General features: G+C 36.7%; 1 long non-coding RNA gene across 4 annotated transcripts in view; it reads left to right on the top strand.

The window, feature by feature from the left end:
- LOC309658604 overlaps window positions 1-15,155 on the top strand; it is a 254,073-nt gene that overhangs the window by 99,129 nt on the left and 139,789 nt on the right. The window contains exon 2 of one of the 4 annotated variants that reach the window (XR_014262308.1): window positions 10,402-10,548. The exons of 2 other annotated variants lie outside the window; for them this stretch is intronic. This is a non-coding gene — a long non-coding RNA (uncharacterized lncRNA). Of the gene's footprint in view, window positions 1-3,211; window positions 10,549-15,155 lie in introns of those variants that run through there. One more of the 4 variants, XR_014262309.1, reaches the window with a different exon arrangement.

Below are 15,155 nucleotides of genomic sequence, written 5' to 3'. Positions count from 1 at the left end.
GGAAATATTGTACATCCAATACAGGATTTTAAGAATTAAAGAAAACCTGAAATGTTCCTGGTCCTCTAAATGGTATGTTAATGTAGGGGCGTATCCCCAGGCTAATCCTCAGTCTAAAGGCATAAACGCCTCTTGAAACTAGATCAAAATTTACATGGATCAAAGGACCTTTGCCTTGAGACTCCCATGAGAAAGGAATCAGGAGGATGAGACAAAAAGAAAAATATTGTAAATGTAAAATATTAGTGAAGGCTTTGGGTAATGGAGTATTAGAGCTGGGAGGATCTTTGAAATAAGGGGACTAACTATCCAGTTTCTAGGACTCATCAAGAAAAAATGGGAGAAGACTCAAATCCATAGAATTAGAAATGAAAAAGGAGAAGTAACAACTGATACTGCAGAAACACAAAGGATCATGAGAGATTACTGCAAGCAACTATATGCCAATAAAATGGACAGCCTGGAAGAAACGGACAAATTCTTAGAAAAGCAAAACCTTCTGAGACCGATCCAGGAAGAAATAGAAAATATAAACAGACCAATCACAAGAACTGAAATTGAAACTGTGATTAAAAATCTTCCAACAAACAAAAGCCCAAGACCAGATGGCTTCACAGGTGAATTCTATCAAACATTTAGAGAAGAGCTAACACCCATCCTTCTCAAACTCTTCCAAAATATAGCAGAGGGAGGAACACTCCCCAACTCATTATACGAGGCCAACATCACCCTGATACCAAAACCAGACAGAGATGCCACAAAAAAAGAAAACTATAGGCCAATATCACTGATGAACATAGATGCAAAAATTCTCAACAAAATACTAGCAAACAGAATCCAACAGCACATTAAAGGAACACACACCATGATCAAGTGGGGTTTATCCCAGGAATGCAAGGATTCTTCAATATATGCAAATCAATCAATGGGATATACCACATTAACAAATTGAAGGAGAAAAACCATATGATCATCGCAATAGATGCAGAAAAAGCTTTCGACAAAATTCAACACCCATTTATGATAAAAACCTCCAGAAAGTAGGCGTAGAGGGAACTTTCCTCAACATAATAAAGGCCATATATGACAAACCCACAGTCAACATCGTTCTCAATGGTGAAAAACTGAAACCATTTCCACTAAGATCAGGAACAAGACAAGGTTGCCTACTCTCACCACTATTATTCAACATAGTTTTGGAAGTTTTAGCCACAGCAATCAGAGAAGAAAAAGAATAAAAGGAATCCAAATTGGAAAAGAAGAAGTAAAACTGTCACTGTTTGCAGATGACATGATACTATACATAGAGAATCCTAAAAATGCTACCAGAAAACTACTAGAGCTAATTAATGAATTTGGTAAAGTAGCAGGATACAAAATTAATGCACAGAAATCTCTTGCATTCCTATACACGAATGATGAAAAATCTGAAAGAGAAATTAAGGAAACACTCCGATTTACCACTGCAACAAAAAGAATAAAATACCTAGGAATAAACCTACCTAAGGAGACAAAAGACCTGTATGCAGAAAACTATAAGGCACTGATGAAAGAAATTAAAGATGATACAAACAGATGGAGAGATATACCATGTTCTGGGATTGGAGGGATCAACCTTGTGAAAATGACTCTTCTACCCAAAGCAATCTACAGATTCAATGCAATCCCTATCAAACTACCACTGGCATTTTTCACAGAACTAGAACAAAAAATTTCACAATTTGTATGGAAACACAAAAGACCCCGAATAGCCAAAGCAATCTTGAGAAAGAAAAACGGAGCTGGAGGAATCAGGCTCCCTGACTTCAGACTATATTACAAAGCTACAGTAATCAAGACAGTATGATACTGGCAGAAAAACAGAAATATAGATAAATGGAACAGGATAGAAAGCCCAGAGATAAACCCACACACATATGGTCACCTTCTCTTTGATAAAGGAGGCAAGAATATACAGTGGAGAAAAGACAGCCTCTTCAATAGGTGATGCTGGGGAAACTGGACAGCTACATGTAAAAGAATGAAATTAGAACACTCCCTAACACCATACACAAAAATAAACTCAAAATGGATTAAAGACCTAAATGTCAGGCCAGACACTATAAAACTCTTAGAGGAAAACATAGGCAGGACACTCTATGACATAAATCACAGTAAGATCCTTTTTGACCCACCTCCTAGAGAAATGGAAATAAAAACAAAAATAAACAAATGGGACCTAATGAAACTTAAAAGCTTTTGCACAGCAAAGGAAACCATAAAACAAGACCAAAAGACAAACCTCAGAATGGGAGAAAAATATTTGCAAATGAAGCAACTGACAAAGGATTTATCTCCAATATATACAAGCAGCTCGTGCGGCTCAATATTGAAAAAACAAACAACCCAATCAAAAAATGGACAGAAGATCTAAATAGACATTTCTCCAAAGAAGATATACAGATCGCCAACAAACACATGAAAGGATGCTCAACATCACTAATCATTAGAGAAATGCAAATCAAGACTACAATGAGGTATCACCTCACACCAGTCAGAATGGCCATCATCAAAAAATCTACAAACAATAAATGCTGGAGAGGGTGTGGAGAAAAGGGAACCCTCTTGCAGTGTGGTTGGGAATGTAAATTGATACAGCCACTATGGAGAACAGTATGGAGGTTCCTCAAAAAACTAAAAATAGAACTACCATACGACCCAGCAATCCCACTACTGGGCATATACCCTGAGAAAACCAGAATTCAAAAAGAGTCATGTACCACAATGTTCATTGCAGCTCTGTTTACAATAACCAGGACATGGAAGGAACCTAAGTGTCCATCGACAGATGAATGGATAAAGAAGATGTGGCACATATATACAATGGAATATTACTCAGCCATAAAATGAAACGAAATTGAGTTATTTGTCGTGAGGTGGCTGGACCTAGAGACTGTCATTCAGAGTGAAATAAGTCAGAAAGAGAAAAAGAAATACCCTATGCTAACACATATGTATGGAATCTAAAAAAGAAAAAAAAATGGTTCTGAAGAACCTAGGGGCAGGACAGGAATAAAGACGCAGACATAGAGAATGGACTTGAGGACACAGGGAGGGGGAAGGGTAAGCTGGGACGAAGTGAGAGAGTGGCATGGACATATATACCCTACCAAGTGTCAAATATATAGCTAGTGGGAAGCAACTGCATAGCCCAGGGACATCAGCTCGGTGCTTTGTGTCCACCTAGAGGGGTGGGATAGGGAGGGTGGGAGGGAGACGCAAGAGGGAGGAGATGTGGGGATGTATGTATATGTATAGCTGATTCACTTTGTTATACAGCAGAAACTAACACACCATTGTAAAGCAATTATACTCCAATAAAGATGTTTAAAAAAGTAATGGATATTTTATTATATTTATTTCTAGATACTTCATAGTTTGGCAGTTGATTGGAAGTAGTATATTTTTAAAAAGTGTATTTCAAATGACTTCACATGACTTCCAATGGTTATATAGGGAAGAAGGCAATTGATTTTGTATATTGATGCTTTTTATCCATCTAGCAAACTTGCTGAAACCCTTGTAAGTTCTAATAGTTTGTCTGAAATTTATCTTGTATATGTGTCACCTTTTCTTTATCCATTCTCTGTTCTTGAATAGTCAAGACTAAGATTTGTCTATTGTCTTTACAGGTATCTTTTTATCTCCCTGACCTTCAAAAAATATATTCTGAGAATCTGTGATTAGCTTGTGAGTTTAATGCATGTAGTTCATTTATTGCAATTGCTAATATATTTGGATTCATGTTTAGAAGCAGCATAAAATAGTAATTACTAGTATAGACTTTAGTGTATACTTTGTATCTTTCCACTCTGTCACTTACTAGTTTTAGCTGTTGATCAAATTATTTAACCTCCGTATGCTTCACTTTTCTCGTCTGTAAAATAACAGTAATAATATCATAGGACTCTTGACTGAGTTACTGTGAAGAATAAAGGAACTGATATTTGTAAAACACTTAGAGTGGTGCCTGGCACATAAATGCCCTAATTGTTAGTTATTATTCGTATTATCTTATTAATATTTTTAGGCTTTTTATTTGATCCTCCCTCCTTTCCAATATTTTACTGGATTAACTGAGTTTCCTTTATTCCAGCCCTCCCTCCTACTCACGTGACAATGATTTGGAAGTTTTCTATTTCTTAGAAATAATCAATAGCTTCTCTGAATATTTTAACTCTATCACCACTTTGGTATTTTATGTTATTTTTAAGGATTTTGGATTTGCTAAATTTTTGATCCCCCAAATTAGTTGTCATTTTATTTTTATGCATTCAAATGCATGCTTAGATTTATTAAAATGTTTGCTAATGTCCTTGTTCATCTTTATTCTAGGATCTCATTCCTTCTTTGTGTTAAATTTCCTTCTTTAAATCTTTAAAAATATTTTTAAATTTTTAAAATATTTTTTTCACAGAAGGTCATTTAGTAATTAATGTTTCTTTTCCCTCCCTCCCTCCTTCCCTTCCTCCTTCCCTCCTTCCTTCCTTTCTTCCTTCCTTTATTTTTGGAAAATATCTTGATTTTCCCCCTCACCCTTAAATGACAATTTAGCCGGGCAGACAATTCTAAGTTGCCAGTTATTTTCTCTCAGCACTTTGAAATATCACTTTGCCTGTGACTGTTCTTGGGAAGCCTGCCATCAGTCTAATTCTTGTTCCTTTTAAGATTGTCTGCCTTTGATCTTAGGTTACTTTAAAAATCTCTTTATCTTTGGTGTTCTGAAGTTTAATTGTGGGTGTGTCTAGGTGTGGATTTATATTTATTTCTTTTTACTGGTACTCAGTATATTTCCTAATCTGACAAATATTCCTTAAATTAGTTATAGAAAATTAACCACCCTTTCATGCTTGAATAGTGCCATTTTCCAATGCTTTCTATCTTATAGAACTCCTAATAGATGCATGTTGTGTTTTCTTACTTCTACCCTTAATTTTTCTTTTACATTTTGGGGAGTCACTGAAGCCCTAAGTTGACTTGATCTTAGGACAGTTTTGATTGTATCTACAAGGGTTATGATTTTGTTTTTCCAGTCCCAGGCACAAAATATGTGTTCAATAAATGGTATCTATCTATTACTATGTACATCCTCAGTGTATTTTCAAGTACATAAAATTTTTCTTTTCTTTCCTTGCCTATTCCTTCATGTCATTTATTTGATTTGGGGGAAAGGGAAGATAAAACTTTCCCCTTGTTTTCTATTTTTCAGTATTTTTTAATGTACTTATGTTACTTTTAAAAGACAATGAAAGTTTAAAATAGAATTTTCAGGAGCTAGATGATTGGATTTTTAAAATTTCATGTCCAAGTGTTTCTAGATAATTATCTCTTTTGTTCTTCCATTGCTTTGTGTCAGCCTTTCAATAAGCCTGCAAAAACAAGATATGTCTGAAAGTCTTTCACTCTATTTCCTGCTTCTGAAGTGTGAATGCTTTAATTATTTGAAACTCTCTGAGGTCTCCTTCAGAGAGGGCTGTCAGAACATTGCAGTTTCACTCGTGAAAATCTCTCTTGGGCCCAGCACAAGGTTTGTGATTTAATGAGATATGCATTTCAAACGATGTAACAGCAACTTGGTAGGTATTTAAGAGCAAAACTTTGATAAAGGTTATGTGTTCCTCTGGGGACCTTTGATTTTTCTGGTTGAAGTTAATTCCTAGGAGGGTGTTTATTATGAGACTGACACTCATTGCCTCAGACTTATAAATGAGTTTTCTCATCTTGCAGGAAAACGGAAGTTTCACCTCTCACTTTGCTTTCCTATTTGGAAGGAATATAGGACTTTCCAAAGCCAGGGGTAAACCACATGCCTTCTTGGAACTCTTGGAATATCCTTTGAGATAATGGATTTGTATATCAATGGTCATAGCAAGGCATAGTGTGTAATCATGCCTATAAGCAGATAGACTAACGGTTGGGCGACCTCTGAGAAGTTATCTGGTCCAACTAGATTTTACAGATGAGAAATCTAAGATCCAGAGAGTTAACTGGGTTCCCTAAGACCACCAAGCAGATTACTGTTGACTGGAGTACTCGTTTTCTTGACTCCTGGTCCAGCACTCGTTCCATGTTATAGAAGAGTCTGTGTTTTCTCGACATTATTTTGGAGAGTTCCTTTTCTTTGACTGACTTCAAAGGAAAAACGAAATTCTTAATTTAAGCTTCTGCATTGCACAAGACAACATTTAAGACATAATATGATACAGATATCCCTTATTATCTGAACTCTCGTTCTCTAAACACAGGAACTGTATAGATTCAGAAAAACATTTTTGAGATGGGACTGGTATCCCTTGCTATCCATACTCCTCCCACTGGTATTAAAATGATGGAAACCAAATACTGTAGATTCACTCAGTAGCTGAACTTACTTTCCTAATTCTTCCTCATGCACCAACTAGATTTAAAAATAGGGTTACTTTGATTTGCAATAGGACGAATATAAGAAGATTATGTATTTCAACAATTAAAGAATCTCTGAATTTTAAGGAATACCAAAGATCATCTAGTTCAAACACATTTTTTTTTTCTGAAGAAGGCATTTAATAACTATTGCATTTGACCCAATTTACTTTCTCAGTTGTAGGGGACCGGGGACCAGCATCTGGAAGCTCTAAGGTAGTTGGCCATTGCTGTACACAGAGGCTGACTTGAATGGCCTACTTCTGTCAATGACCGCTTCTAGTGACATTGTTCTCAGTAGTATCACCTAAAAATGTTATAGCATCAAATCAAAGATCATTTTTAGTCCTTATCTTATGGGAATTGTTGATCCTTATTTCTACTGTCTTGACTTCTATGATATCCACACTATTTGGTTCTCCTTGAAACTGTCTGATGGTTTCTCCTCTGTTTCATTTGTAGAATTTTCTGCCTTCTTTCACCTCTTGAATGTTAGTCTTTTTAGCTCTCAACGTTCTGTTCTCATCCTGGTTCTTCTCACTCTATGTAATGTTCCTATGTGCATACCAAATACTTAATATACATTTGATCCATTAGACAAGAAAATAGATGATTCCATTTATTCTTAATATTTTTATTACCACCTATATTCTGATAACTCCAAATTCTGTATAATTTTGATGATCTGGACTCTCACACACACATATATATCAACATGTTAGATCTCCATGTATATGTTACCTAGACACTTCTAACTCAATACGTAAAATAAACTCATCTTCAGTATTCTCTCAGTTGAAGGACCCACCCATTTACCCAAGTTAGAAACTAATCACCCTTTTTCTTCTGCTCTCTTACCAACTCCAATCCAACCTACAGTAAGTCCCCTACATACAAATACGGACAAGTTCCGTTCTGAGAGTGCGTTCGTAAGTCCAACAAAGTTAGCCTAGGTACCCAACTAACACAACTGGCTGTATAGTACTGTACTGTAATAGGTTTATAATACTTTGCACACAAATAATACATAAAAACAAACACAAAAAATAAAGCATTTTAAATCTTACAGTACAGTACCGTGAAAAGTGCAGTAGTACAGTATAACAGCTGGCATACAAGGGGTAGCGTCGAGTGAACAGACAAAAAGTTACTGACTGGAGGAGGAAGAGGAGGCGGGAGATGGCAGAGCTAAAGGATCATCAGCAACAGGAGACGGAGGGCAAGCTGCAATTTCACTCATGCCTGACGTTGTTGGCACAGGTTCTGGTTCCTTGCTGGATTCAATTCTATCTACCCTCTTGAAAAAACGGTCCAGTGATGTCTGGGTAGTAGCTCTTTTTTTCTCCTCATGGTAGCACTGGGTTGCATTCTGAATGGCTGCTGCAACCTTTGTGTACCATTCTGTGTTCAGGTCCTGTGCCTCAAAAACTAACAGTGCCTCCTCAAATAAAGAAATCCCCTTGCCATTTCCTGTGTTGTGAATCTCTTTGATTCTACAGTTACTTCTTCTTCCTCTTTTTGCTCCACTCTCTCAATTATTTTCACTTTTGTTTTCATTGTTATCTCTTGGCGCTTCTTAGCAGTACCAGCTACATCACCGCTGCTTTTGCTCTTCTTTTCGGACATCCTAGGCTTGAAATAAAGATACTGTACTACTGTACTCTATATGGTACTGTACAGTAAAGTACACAAAAGCACAACTACTTGTAGAGGATGCACGCACGTGACAATGTACACCAGATACTTGAACTAACTTACGTGATTGGACACGTGAACACACATTTGCATCTTTGAAAGTTCACAACTTGAAGGTTCGTATGTAGGGGACTTACTGTATTACAAAATTCTGTCAATGCTTTCTTCTAAGAAGTTCTTGCATTCATTTTGTTCTCCATCCTTATTATCAGCTCTGGTGAGATTTTCATCATTTCTTTTTGTGGTTACTTCAAGAGCCTCCTAACCTGCATCTTTGCTTTTGGATATGGTCTTTCAAATCCCATTCTCTGTACAGATACCACAATATCAGTATCTGAAACATACATCTGATTCTATTCTTTTTTTTTTTTTTTCTATTTTCAACAACTCTCCATTTTCCAGTGGATAAAATAAATCTAAGGTCCTTACCATGTCCCACCAGACCTTCCTTTTGAACCTCGTAAGCTTTATCTTACAACACTGTGTCTCTCACTTCATGCTTTAGCTGCACGTTATTGCTTGTATCTCTCATCCAGAAACCATGCTACTCTTCACTTTCAGGCCTTTATTAATGCCACCTTTTCCTTCTCCTCCTCTCTTCTACCTGTTCCTACTTATTTTTTATGAATCAACCCTAGAAGACTTCTACGAAGCCACCATGAAGGCTTTAATGATTTCCTAAGTTGAATTATATGCTTCTGCATACTCACAGTCACTGTTACTTCACTTATGACATTGTTTTATGACGGCCTGTTTACATATCTGTCTCCCCTACGATACAGGAGTCTTTAAGTGTGTGTACTGTGTCCTTTTTATTTCTATTCCCAAGACCTGGACTAATGCTTGAAACATAGCAGACCCTCAATAAATATCTGTAGGATGAATGCTAGTGAGAGAGGAAGGCTTTTGTTAGCCTTCATCCTATAAATCCAGAAGACTCCAACCTGGCAGCAGTAGAGGTTGGGTGGTTTATTCTGCGAGCTTTATTACTGGCTTGATCTGTGATCTCTCAGATTTATGGACTGTGGAGCAAGGCAAATGTGGAGAGGGATAAGCCCTTCGGTACGTTCTTGTTTACCCTGGTAAGAACACAATTCTGTTCATTCAACTGCTTAAATATTTCTGAAATGTGTTCACTATTTTAAATCCAGACTACCACATTGCGTGCCCTGGTGCCTGAGCAGACCCTCCATAACTGGTATCTTTGCCTTAAGTCTTGTCTCTTCTAATTCTTCTCCCACATATACTGTAACCTCAGTAATCTTTCTCAGACGCTAAAATTCTTTATTGGGTTTCAAAGCTCTTAGACAGAAGTCCAGACTCCCTAATGCAGCATATAATAATTGCATTTTATGATCTGACCCTTGCTTATTTCTCCAACCCATGGCTCACCATGCTGTCCTGGCTCATCTGGGCTCCTGTCAGACTGAATGGTTTTTGGTTCATTTGACCTGCTTTATTTCACTTACTTCTGGGTCTTTGGATTTTGCCTGGGACACTCATCCTTTTTACTCCCATCCTCATTTCCAAGTTAACACTTAACTCATCATGCAGGTCATAGCTTAGGTGTTAGCTTCCTCCAGAAAATCTTCCTTGATGTCTGAAACCAGGTTAAGAATCTTCTCCCTCTCCTTCTCTACCAGTTTTTCTGCCCATAGTCTCTTGCAACACTCCTGAACTTCGCTCTTATATAATATCACACTACCATAATTGCCTTTCTTATTGTCTTGGTGACCTACTAAACTAAGTCCTGAGAAGGCAGAAACCATGTCAGTTGTGTTCCTTGTGGTATCCTCAGCACCTAGTACAGGAACTTGTACAAATTGGTGCTGAATATTTATTGAATGAATGAATGAATGTGTGAATATAAAGCCATTTTATTTTTTATTTTTTTATTAAAGCATAATTGATTTACAATATTGTGTTGGTTTCGGGTGTACAGCAAAGAGATTCAGTTATACATATGTATATATATTCTTCAGTTTCTCTTCCCTTATAGGTTATTACAAAATACTGAGTATAGTTCCCTGTGCTATAGAGTAGGTCCTTGTTGGTTATCTATTTTATATATAGTAGTGTGTATATGTTAATCCAAACCTCCTATATAAAGTCATTTTATATTATTCACTGGATTTCATCTTGCCATGCTGTTGAGAAATTATAGGATAATAACAACTGGAACTCTGGAGTTAATTTTTTTTTTTTTTTTTAACTAGCTGCACATGAGACTGTTTCTGACAGTCCTGTGTTTGTTGTCGTCTTTAGGTGTACAATGAGAAACCTGGGTTTTGTGACATCTGAGTCTCTTCCCGACTTAGTGAGTCTGTCTGTATCTCTGACTAACCAAAAGCATGAAGGCTTTTATCAAAATAAACCACTAATAAGGGGAATCTGGTGACTGATGGAGATAAGGTAGGTAATCTCATTTATACTTCTGTATGGTGGAAAGTCCCTTCTCTCTAGCAAAGGGAGTGGGTGCCTCTAAGTCACTGGCAGTGGTCTAATATGCCAAAAATAGCTTTCTGGAACCATCATGGATTTGGTCTGGTTTCATGACCAGAAGGTGGGCTCAGGAAGATGAGGTGTTAAGTATTGTTGAAGAGCATTTTATATTCTTGTGAGGTGTAGGGCTGAAATTTATTAGTGACTCAGCAAGGTTGCCCTATTTTTAGGCCTAAAGGTTAGCTTGCAACACTTCAGAGAGTGGGAGACGGGGAGGAAGTGTTACCAGCTCAACTGAGTCTTGTTTTATTTATAAATACTGTGTTGATTAATTTTAAATTGGTTATATTTAATTTGGGACCTGAAATAGATCAGACCCCCTTCTTAGTTCCCTCTTGAGTCAAAAGAGACCAAAATAAGAATTTACATATGCATTACCAAAAGTGGGTGTGCTGTGTTTGTGGCTTTATTTGTTGAATTGGGTACTAATGGAATACATAGAAAAATATACCTTTCCTTTCTTGCAAATGAGTCAAGCGTCCAAGGATTTGTCCCTTAAGAAACTCATTTTATCTCCTATTTCTCCTGTAGAGAAAAAATCCTTAACTGTAGCTTGCCCAGTTATTTCTCATGTGTGAAATTGGTCATTAGAAGGTCTGGGGAGGGAAATAATGACTCAATCTGGATGAATCACTGCCACTCATGTAAATTGAGGAGCGTGGGTTTCATGACCTCGTATACTGAGTCCAGAAGGTCTGTGAGGGTGAAAATTTGCCTCCAGATAAATTCTAATGAGGTGAGTTTGGCAAATGATCACGTCGTAAACAAACTTTCTTCCTAATTCATACTTTGTTTGGGTCAGTAGTATTAATTGTGACAGACGAATATTATTACTGGTATATTGCATTTAGACAACTGGAGTTTGGTCAAAAGAAACCTTGACTTAGAGTGACAAGAACTGGCCTCTGCCTCAAGTTGTGTGATTTTGGGCAATCAGTTAAAATATTTGAGCCTCAATTCGTCATCTTTAAAATGAAACTAATTTGAACGTGACACAGAGGTCAGGAAAAATATCATGTGTTGATGGAAATTTTTTGGTGTAATTGGCTAAACTAGGAAACTCAAAGGTGTTGTAACGTGTGTTATGGTTAAATCTAGTCAACAAGCTATACCCCCAAATTTACATACATGTACACACACACGCTTCCTAGTTTTTTTCAGGTTCTATTTTCCATGTACTTTCATGATGGATTTGTATACACTTCACCCAACATCCAGGTGGCAATTGACAAATTCATAAGTTTAGTTTCTTTTTAATGTACATAACTGCCATATCCATGTGGGAGGATGAACTAAGATTTACTGTGCATCTATTCTAGGTTAGATGAAAACTCAGTGTGGTACATAAATTACCTTCAAATCGATATCCGGAGGCAGGCATTACTCTGTTTCAGCCAGGATAATAATTATGAGGGAAATAAAGGGTGAAAGTTCAGATCCTGGAGTCAGGTTGCAGTTTCCAGACCTGAATAGCATGTAAATGCATATAAGAGTTTTAATGTCATTTCAGAATTTTGTATCTCACATTTATTTATTCTTCTACTCTGTCCCTGCTCCTCTCTCCAGAGGCCACTCGTGTTATCAGTTGTTTTATGTATTCTTCCAGGGATTCACAAGAATAGATATACCACGCTCATGTACACAAGCAATATCTCCTTTTATTATTTTTATCTTAAATAATAGCATACTTTACTAGTTGTTCCACTCCCTAATTTTTTTTGCTTCACAGTGTACCTTGAAGATGATTCCATATTAAGTATATAAAGAGCTTCCTCATTCATTTTGAAGACTGTATAGTATTCTGTTGTATGGATGTGTATGTGTGTGTGTGTGTGTGTGTGTGTGTGTGTGTGTATGCATGTTATTTCTGATTGTTTTCTCTTACAAATAATGCAACAAAGAATAACTTATACATACGTTATTTCAAATTTGTAAGATATATTTATAGGATAAATTTCTGAAAGAGGAATTGCTGTGTGTAGGTGATATGCATTTGAAGTTTGTATAGATATAGCCAAGTTTCTTATAATAGGGTCATGCTGATTTGCACTTTGGCTAGTCATATGTAAGTGTGCCTGTTTCTCTACACCATCACCAATGGGATACATTATCCAATTTTTTTCCCTCATCTTATAAGTAGAAAATTATATGTCAGTGCAATTCTAATTTGTATTTCTTATTGTAAGAGAAAGAGACAACTTTTCATGTGTTTAATAATCATTTGATTATTTTTTGGCTGCCCGAAGGAATGTTTCTTTATATTTGAACTCCTTTTAACTGGGATAGGACTCATGTGGACTTGGCTGGGTCAATATTCCCAAAATGATGTGCCATATCAATATTTAATTTTTTTAAGTATTCCTTATTTTTAGAAATGTTTTATTGAATTTTTGAAACAAATTTATCATGTTTAATTTCCAGATGTCTTCTTTGGGCATCCCAATTATGTATACGTTGAATCCCCTTTATCTATCCTTCTTGTCATTTTCTCTCAAATTTTAAACTATTATGATTTACTTTTTATTTTTCTTGTTTCACATCAATATCTACTTCTGTCCTTGTGTTTTTAATACTATTTATTCTCTCATATTTCTTCCAATTTTGTCTTCATTTTAATATTTTGTTTCTTCTTTTCTGAGCTCTTCAGTTCATGTTTTGTTTCCTTTAGTGTCAGCATCTCATCCTGAAACACATATATTTTTGTTTAGTCTTTTTTTATAAGGATGATTAATTAATTAATTTTGGGGAACAATTCCTGGTGGAATATTTTGTGATAATTTTTATCTGTTCTGTAATATTTTTTTCTGGTGGCTCTTCTTTATTTGACTTTTGTTTCATATTTTTCTTTCTCCATTCCTGTAGGATTTTTGTATAGATACTGTGCTGGTCTTTTATGTTCACTATTCATTCATAAAGGAAGTGAAGTTTTTCTGGGTCAGGTATTGACAGAAAATTCATGTGGAGTTGGCACTATATTCCAGGCTACCTGGGACTTCCTAATGATCCATGAACTTGTGGGGTGTTTATATAGCAATTACTTTTCCCAGCCTTGGCATTGTTTATGATGTGAGTTCTGTCTTCTGCTTTGTTGGTACAGAGACAGCTTCCTGAAAATATTACTTGTTTGTGTGATCATTTTTTTTAGCCTCACCCTTATTTACCTCTTCCCCCAGTGTGTATAACACCATCCTGCTGTTAAAAACAAAGGCTTTAGCAATCAGGACACAGGTTATATTCCTCTCTTTTAAAAAAACTGTTTTTACTATTTTTTTTTTTCCTGAGACCTACTGCCATGATTTCCTCTACCTGATTCTTCCTTCATGTGCCCTTGCTTTATTCCCATGTGTGAACAGCCCCCAAACCTATCCTGTATTTTTAGAGATTTTTATCTGTTTCCATTTTTACCAAAAATGGAATTTTAATTTTGATTTTTAGCTCTCATTCTGTGGAATAGAAGAAGTAAATGCCCACTTTACTCTGCCATCATTAGATTGAGTATCCTTTGCATTATTCTTTGGGATTTTTTAAACTTTTCAAAAAAACTAGGCATGATTCTTGATATTTCAGCCCTTATTAATTAGTTTATTTTGATTTAGCCCAAGGTGTCCAGTTGCTTAACAGACTTCCTCAGAGGAATTCTACCAATACCTCAAATTTACAATGTTTAGAGATAAATTCAACCTCTTTTTTCACAATACTGATTTTTCTGGAATTATTAAACCTCCCCATCAGCAGGCTTCAAACACTACCACTGTGCTTTACTTACTTATGTGTTCCTCATCCCACACCTGTGTAATTGGTCACCAACTTCTGTAACAACTGCAACATTAATTATACCCTGCTATGTAGGAGACAGTGTGATGGGTAATGGATAGTAATGCCCTTGGACTTGAGTTAAAGGTATTTCTGCCTTGGAGCCCTTAAGCTTTTGAGAACCCTGCGTGTCCTAGATCCACATTCAGAATGATTTTAAAACTCACAGGCATCTCTTTCGCTTAGGGTCTGGAGCTCAGCACCTGTACAAATGTTCTTGTGGCCCAAAGAAATGCTTTTCCACGTCTCTTAACCTATTTCCTTGAAAGAAAAAGTACTCCAAAACCACAAAAGCTGGTGGATTCTGCCACTGCTGTGTTGAATATGGACACTCCTTCAAAGTAGGAAGGATGCCAATGCAGGGGACATGAGTTCGAGGCCTGGTCTGGGAAGAGCCCACATGCTGCCGAGCAACTAAGCCCGTGCGCCACAACTACTGAGCCTGCATGCCACAACTACTGAAGCCTGGGCATCTAGAGCCCATGCTCCGCAACAGGAGAAGCCACCACAATGAGAAGCCTGCACACCACAACAAAGAGTAGCCCCTGCTCACGGCAACTGGAGAAAGCCCGCACGCAGCAACGAAGACACAATGCAGCCAAAAGTAAATAAATTAAAAAAAAAAAAAAAACCCTATAAAAAGGGCCAGCCTTGCTTCTTGCCAGAGAGGCACTATACTAATTTAATTACTAAGCACCTGGAGT

This window comes from Balaenoptera physalus (genome assembly GCF_965194825.1).
Source record: "Balaenoptera physalus genome assembly, chromosome: 3".
NCBI lineage: Eukaryota > Metazoa > Chordata > Mammalia > Artiodactyla > Balaenopteridae > Balaenoptera > Balaenoptera physalus.
This window is presented reverse-complemented; position numbering and strand designations above follow the sequence as displayed.